We start from the raw sequence: 8,931 nt of genomic DNA on the forward strand, positions 1-8,931 counted from the left end.
TGTTAAAATATAAAATACAGTATGCAATACCATGTACTGTTAAAATATAAAATACAGTATGCAATACCATGTACTGTTAAAATATAAAATACAGTATGCAATACCATGTACTGTTAAACTATAAAATACAGTATGCAATACCATGTACTGTTAAACTATAAAATACAGTATGCAATACCATGTACTGTTAAACTATAAAATACAGTATGCAATACCATGTACTGTTAAAATATAAAATACAGTATGCAATACCATGTACTGTTAAACTATAAAATACAGTATGCAATACCATGTACTGTTAAACTATAAAATACAGTATGCAATACCATGTACTGTTAAAATATAAAATACAGTATGCAATACCATGTACTGTTAAACTATAAAATACAGTATGCAATACCATGTACTGTTAAAATATAAAATACAGTATGCAATACCATGTACTGTTAAAATATAAAATACAGTATGCAATACCATGTACTGTTAAAATATAAAATACAGTATGCAATACCATGTACTGTTAAACTATAAAATACAGTATGCAATACCATGTACTGTTAAACTATAAAATACAGTATGCAATACCATGTACTGTTAAACTATAAAATACAGTATGCAATACCATGTACTGTTAAAATATAAAATACAGTATGCAATACCATGTACTGTTAAACTATAAAATACAGTATGCAATACCATGTACTGTTAAAATATAAAATACAGTATGCAATACCATGTACTGTTAAACTATAAAATACAGTATGCAATACCATGTACTGTTAAAATATAAAATACAGTATGCAATACCATGTACTGTTAAACTATAAAATACAGTATGCAATACCATGTACTGTTAAAATATAAAATACAGTATGCAATACCATGTACTGTTAAAATATAAAATACAGTATGCAATACCATGTACTGTTAAAATATAAAATACAGTATGCAATACCATGTACTGTTAAAATATAAAATACAGTATGCAATACCATGTACTGTTAAAATATAAAATACAGTATGCAATACCATGTACTGTTAAACTATAAAATACAGTATGCAATACCATGTACTGTTAAAATATAAAATACAGTATGCAATACCATGTACTGTTAAACTATAAAATACAGTATGCAATACCATGTACTGTTAAACTATAAAATACAGTATGCAATACCATGTACTGTTAAAATATAAAATACAGTATGCAATACCATGTACTGTTAAAATATAAAATACAGTATGCAATACCATGTACTGTTAAAATATAAAATACAGTATGCAATACCATGTACTGTTAAACTATAAAATACAGTATGCAATACCATGTACTGTTACAATATAAAATACACTATGCATTACCATGTACTGCCGCTATTGTATGTATAGGCTCTGCAAATTAATATGAATCTTTTGTACCGGTTTTTATGAGCTGCACTAAGCCAAATTCCCTACCACTTCAGTTGGTATGGCAATGAAGTATTCAATCTTGAATCTTGAACATTTCCAGTTCTGAACCAGTCTGCTAGTTACTGTAGACTAGTAATATCACCAGCCCGATGAGGTTAAAGTACTATAGCTCACATAACTCCTCAATAGCAGTAATGAGACACAATTTGAAGGGTCCTGGGGTAGTGTGTGTGGTATTGCACAGTTCACGTAGTTGGATTTGTTAGCCCAGCTATTTAAAGACAACAGGTCTGAAGTAATAACAGCTCTGAGTTTACACTGACCGTGACCTCGTTAAAGGAGGGCTCTGCTATTTGATTGATGGTCTTTCTTCGTTCACAGGATCTATGAGGACTTACTGAAGAGTGAAAGTGCATACATCCATAAAAGACGGTACATGTTTGACAGGCTAGTCTAATGGGGATTGCACACTTCCCACTGGGCACACACTGGTTGAATCAACGTTGTTTCCATCCCATGTCAATGAAATTACGCTGAACCAATGTGGAATGGATGTGGAATTGACGTCTGTGTCCAGTGGGTTGACATCACCCCACTTATCAATAGTGGATGTGTAATGTCCCCTAAGCAAGCAGGTGGATTCACACAGTTGGCACCAACTAAAAATGGATCCCGGAAATGAAGAGGTGTCTGTCAGTCAATTCAATGCATTGAGTTTGCACTTCTATATTGCTTGCAATGTGCATCACGGTGTTCAGGCTTTCTTTCCATTCAGGTGTGAGACAATGTACTTTAGCTGTTTTGTAACCATGGTTGAGCTTCACACAAACCAACAGACATGGCACCGTAGTAGAGTAACTAAAGTGCTTCAGATGACCAAAAGAAGTGGCGTTATTTCCCTGTTATTCCCCGAAGGCTGACAATGTAACTGGGATGTCAGTTGGTGTGTACCTATACTGTAGCAACCTTAACATAGAAGCCTTTTGTGAAGTACATGAAAGTACACTCTTATAAAAAAAAGGGTTCCAAAAGGGTTATTCAACTGTCCCATAGGATAACCCTCTGAAGAACCCTTTGTGGTTCCAGGTAGAACCCTTTTTGGTTCCAAGTAGAACTCTTTTGGGTTCCATGTAGAACCCTTTGTGTAAAAGGTTCTACATGGAACTCCAAAAGAGTTCTACTTGGAACCAAAAAGGGTTTTGACATACAATCAACACCATCCTAAGGCACTGATTTGACATACAGTGTATCTTATGCCATTCGAACCTGAATGGAAAGTAATAGAAACGTAGCCAATGGGAGTGCAGCTATAGACATAGGCTAGGCCAGAGCCATGTACTGTACATTTTATGTAAATATTAGTCAAAAGTTGTCACATCTACTCATTCCAGGGTTTTTCTTTATTTTTATTATTTTCCACATTGTAGAATAATAGTGAAGACATCAAAACTATGAAATAACACATACGGAATCATGTAGTAAACAAAAAAGTGTTAAACAAATCAAAATATATTTTAGATTCTTCAAAGTAGCCACCCTTTGCCTTGGTGACAGCTTTGCACACTCTTGGCTGTATATGTATATATTTAGCATATAAATATGTGGCTCTGGGGTAGGCTAATGTTTATTGGCAGCTCTCTGTATTGTTTACAGGAAATAGCAGCCAGGGACAGATGGCCTGCCTATAGCATATCTACCTTACAGAGCAGTGTATGACACCATACCTGAAACCCCAGACACTAGAACAATAAACTCACAACAGCTTCCAAGTCTAGCATACTGACATTTAACTGCCTATACATAGATGTGTGACACTTTATTTAACCTTTTGTTTATTTGTCAGTTGACTGTGAACAAGACACCGGGTTGTCATTTTTAATAGCTACCTTGAAAGAGGCAAATGGCATAACAAAGACTTGAAGAAAGACTGGAAAATAACAATCCATTAAAAATAATGAGGTCCTTGCATTCTATATTTAAAGGGGAACTCCACCCCAAAATTGGACTTTGATCTGGGCCACATTCAACAGGGCCCAACCATTTGGAACGTTCAGACGGATAGATATTTTGGCTCTCTGATGTGTGGCGTGAGAAATCCTGTCATGTTCATTACATGTTCTCCCTCCTTTGACTGTTGCTTCTCACCTTTTGAGAGTACTTCGTATCATTATTTTACCCCAAACTGTCCTAACTAGCCTAAACAATCATAGAACAGCACAGTACCTCAGCTCACAGAATAATAGTCTTAATAGCCATATAACCTTCACTCCAGCCAGTAGTTTTGGAGTGAGTGTCTCTTCTGTATTTTATGAGACATCTGGTGTGAAATGTTATTGAAAATCAAAGCTTAGTACTGCCTAACAGTGTGCTGGCAGACAAAGCAGTGTGAAAATAGCTCTCATGAGTCGCCTCCAGCTGCTACAGGTAAGCTGTGTGAGTTGTTTTGATGAGTCATGTTCCCATGGCAACACGGGAGTCAGAGAAGAATTTGTGTTTTGATGTCGATCTAAATATCTTTTATAGTCTTGTTATTCCCACTGAGACAGATTTTGAGACCTCTCTTAGGTATCTCTGTTGTCTCAAATTCCTATGTCACCAGCTCACCCCTCATAATCTTGAGATGGTGAAATTGAAGCAATGTGTGTTAATCTTTACTGTATCTAAGCAACAGGGGAACTTTTTTGACAGTATTCTGTGGCACGAAGAATATACTGTATGTATGACAAGTGGCGCAGGTAGAGAAGTTTGTTTGTATGCCACAAGCCTGAAGGCCTATAACCAAGCCAATATCTAAACATTACACATCATATTTGAATCATATTTGCATAAAGGGTTCATAACAGTTCTCTAATTAAACGGTACCATCACTAGCCTCTAATAAGGTACGATTCTCTCTAATAACCCAATTCGTTTTTTGTAAGTTACATGCATGACTACAGCCTCACTCAACTCCTTGCTGATTGAAAGGTTTGGTCAACCACAGGTGGCCAAAGCCCTGTCAAACCATTGCTTTGTTCACCTGGCAACCCTCTTTTATGTGGAGACCAAACAGAGTGGAGAGAGAGCTAGCAGGTAGGGGTGGGCAGGAGGCATAAATAATGCCTTTTCAGTTGGATCCCTTCGACCCGGCAATAACACAGTGTGGCCACTTTTGAAAGGGATCCTTTTTTTGTTGTTGATGACTCGGTTTACCTACGTTATTCATTTATTTCTCCATCTGTCTATGTGTTGCATTCTTCAGTCAACTCTGGCTAATACCATACATCTGCATTAGCCTACTCTCTGCCTTGACTGGTCATAACAGTTGAGTCATCATACAGACAGTCACTCTAATTGGATAGAATCAGGTCACATTTCTGACTCATATTTACTGTGTCCTCTTGGTTCCCTGTGGGGCATTGAGTTGATATAAGTTCATGCCATGATGGACGTTGAAGTGAGTACATTCAGCGACTGACCATTAACAGCAAACATGGAAGTGAACAAATCCAACTATATTCAAAGAGCCTTAAAACATTTGTTTGATTAAAGGATTGAACATCCTCATACACTTTACAGGATAATGGACAACAAAAGACGTTCAAAACACAATTAACACAACTCCGAAGGCAACTGGAAAACCCAGTAGCAGCTACACGGGGAAAGAGGACTATGAGGGCTGAGCTCAGAGCTCAGTGAGTTTACAGTAACAGTGTGTAAACGGAGATTGTGGGAACAGATTGACAGTGGGCCATAGCACAGACAGAGGCAGACACACTGCATTCATTATCACCAGGAGACAGGAGCTCTTTGAAGCCAGCCCAGGCACCAACTAGCAGACAGGAGTGGCATGCAGGCAGGCAGCGCAAACAGCTTCTGCAGAAGGCAATGAAAAGGGCCTCATAAAAAAAAAAAACTAGACCAGTGATGGAGAAAACACCACTAAACAGCTTTAAAAAGGGGATTGTGTAATGACATAATGAGGCACTTGGGATTATGTATGTCTAACGCTATTTGTGTGGGAGTGACAAAGTTTTGAGAGTTTTATTAACGGTCGCGCGGCCACCATCACAGTTTGATGTGTTTGTTTGAATACAGATTGAAATATCGATTGTCCACCTGAAATATTTGGCAGATGTTAATTGCCTTTGAAGAAAAGTTCAGTAGGCTATATTACATCTGGGGGTGCAACAGAGGGAGTGGAATGCAAGTGCGGGATGTCAACGCTGTTATCTTCTTCACGATACTGATCCCATTCATATTATGACTTAATGACTTATGGCCTAACAACCCCCTGCAATTATATCATTATGTCGAACGGAGCTCCATGTAACATAGATGAATGTTGTTCTTCTGTCTGCATTACATCATAGAGTCATGTTTTTTTAAGCGTAGAAATACAATTATATGATTGGAAGACTGCAGATTAGATTTAATGGTGATTGATTACTTATGCCTGCCAAGTGTCATTTCATTATGATTGAGTACTAATGCCTGACAAGTGACATTTGATGATGTTACCTGAGCACTGGTTTCTGATCACGGTCCTCGATAGTCTAGTGTTGTTTTCTGTGGGCTCGTTGTTCTGAGAATTTCTGTTTTATTTGGCTTTTACAACCTCTGACAGTAAATTGTCAAGGGGAACAAAGGCAGAGCAGGTGTGCTTTGAAAGAGCCCTCCTCTCACTTCTCTATTGTTCAGCGGAGATGTAGGAGTGTTATCATTTCACCACCTGTTTACCCTCACATTCACAGGCCCACACAAACACACACACCACACACATCACACACACACACCACACACACACACACCATATTTACTGGGCTGCAGAGTAAAAAAGAAAAATTATAAGAAACATCCCTCAGCTCTTCCCATAATAAGCATTTTGCACATCTGCTCTGCTCGTTCTCCCCCCATCTCCCTCTTTACCTTTTCACAACGTACAGTATACAACGCCACCCAGGGGGAGGAGATGTCCTAGCGGGCACTTATACACTGGCCTGCATCTAACACAGAATACCTCCATTGACAGCCACGCCACTTAAGCCATCCATCAAGATATCCATCAACGCCACAGAGACATGGCCACTCTGTTCCTGGGTCCAACTGGGGCCCCTGTGAAGTGCTGGGCCACTGTTACGTAACGGGGGAACAATGCACAAGTCATATCCCAAAGCCACTGGCACCACTCACGACTATACAGACTTCAACGCTACCACTCCCTACTATACAGACTTCAACACTACCACTCACGACTATACAGACTTCAACGCTACCACTCCCTACTATACAGACTTCAACACTACCACTCCCTACTATACAGACTTCAACACTACCACTCCCTACTATAAAGACTTCAACACTACCACTCCCTACTATAAAGACTTCAACACTTCCACTCACTACAATACAGACATCAACACTACCACTCACTACAATACAGACTTCGTTGGTTCCGTTTTTCTGTGCTCCGTTTTATTTACTTAACAAATAAGGAACACTCAAAATGTGCACTTATAAATCATAACAATTTTAATCAAAATACAGCTGTAGACAGAAGTCAAAGATCAAACATCACACATACAACTGATGTCTCTCATGAGTTCTGCCCCATAGGAAAAGTCCACGTTGCTTTTATCATGCTCGTAGTCAACCCCCATGTGATGTCATTGCATACGTCATTACCTGCTACTCCTCACACAAACCCATGAATACACAGCTATACAAACTTGCAAGAGAATAGTTAGTGTTTTCTAAGACCTCAGCAGTAAATGTCCACTCCCCCAAGTTGATGTATGTCTGACTAGCCTCGTATCTCTTCCACTCCCCCAAGTTGATGTATGTCTGACTAGCCTCTTATCTCTTCCACTCCCCCAAATTGATGTATGTCTGACTAGCCTCTTATCTCTTCCACTCCCCCAAGTTGATGTATGTCTGACTAGCCTCGTATCTCTTCCACTCCCCCAAGTTGATGTATGTCTGACTAGCCTCTTATCTCTTCCACTCCCCCAAGTTGATGTATGTCTGACTAGCCTCTTATCTCTTCCACTCCCCCAAGTTGATGTATGTCTGACTAGCCTCTTATCTCTTCCACTCCCCCAAGTTGATGTATGTCTGACTAGCCTCTTATCTCTTCCACTCCCCCAAGTTGATGTATGTCTGACTAGCCTCTTATCTCTTCCACTCCCCCAAGTTGATGTATGTCTGACTAGCCTCTTATCTCTTCCACTCCCCTGCAGGGCTCTTTGTTTATCTTTGAAGTGCTTTCTCACAGACCCCCCATTTCTTAATAAGAGGCAGAGACTTAGACTGTGGAACAATTCTAAAACCTTACAATGAATATATATATTGTTAATCTGTAGTCTAGGGCCCTATACATGTAGAGGAGCAGTGTTCCAATAGCCCCTCCCCTTCTATTAATACAACATAAGCATAATCAATTATTATAATACATCAAACATTTGGTGCAGCCCCTATCATGACCCCAATTTGACCCCATCAACTTTAACACTACCACTCTCTACTGTACAGACTTCAACACTACCAACACTTCCAATCATTACCATACAGACTTCAACACTACCACTCACTACTATACAGACTTCAACACTACCACTCTCTACTGTACAGACTTCAACACTACCAACACTTCCATTCACTACTGTACAGACTTCAACACTACCACTCTCTACTGTACAGACTTCAACACTACCAACACTTCCATTCACTACTATACAGACTTCAACACTACCACTCACTACTATACAGACTTCAGCACTACCAACACTTCCAATCATTACCATACAGACTTCAACACTACCACTCACTACTATACAGACTTCAACACTACCACTCACTACTATACAGACTTCAGCACTACCAACACTTCCAATCATTACCATACAGACTTCAACACTACCACTCACTACTATACAGACTTCGACACCACCACTCACTACTATTGTCACGACTTCCGCCGAAGTCGGTCCCTCTCCTTGTTCGGGCGGTGTTCGGCGGTCGACGTCACCGGCCTTCTAGCCATCACTGATCCATTTCTCATTTTCCATTGGTTTTGTCTTGTCTTCCTTCACACCTGGTTCCAATCCCATCAATTACATGTTGTGTATTTAACCCACTGTTTCCCCTCATATCCTTGTCGGGGATTGTTTTGATTGTATGTGATGTGCTATTTAGTGTTGGTGTGCGACGGATTTTGTACCCACTTTGTTATTTTGTACATTTTGGTTGTTGTGGAGTTTTGTCAGCATTTAAAACAACTCAGTTTATACCAAGTTCTTTCTCCTGCGCCTGACTTGCCCTGCCACCAACACGCACCCCTTACAACTATACAGACTTCAACACTACCAACACCTCCATTCACTACTATACAGACTTCAGCACTACAATTCACTACTATACAGACTTCAGGACTCAGCCCGGAGTGAGTAAGAGGTCCTACTCCAACACTGCTGAGCAACACATTATAAAGGCCTACTGTTATAGTAATTTGGGATGTGTTATAAATGGCGAGGAATGTTGGAG

This window comes from Oncorhynchus mykiss, chromosome 21, assembly GCF_057628025.1.
Source record: "Oncorhynchus mykiss isolate SJ-2025 chromosome 21, ASM5762802v1, whole genome shotgun sequence".
NCBI lineage: Eukaryota > Metazoa > Chordata > Actinopteri > Salmoniformes > Salmonidae > Oncorhynchus > Oncorhynchus mykiss.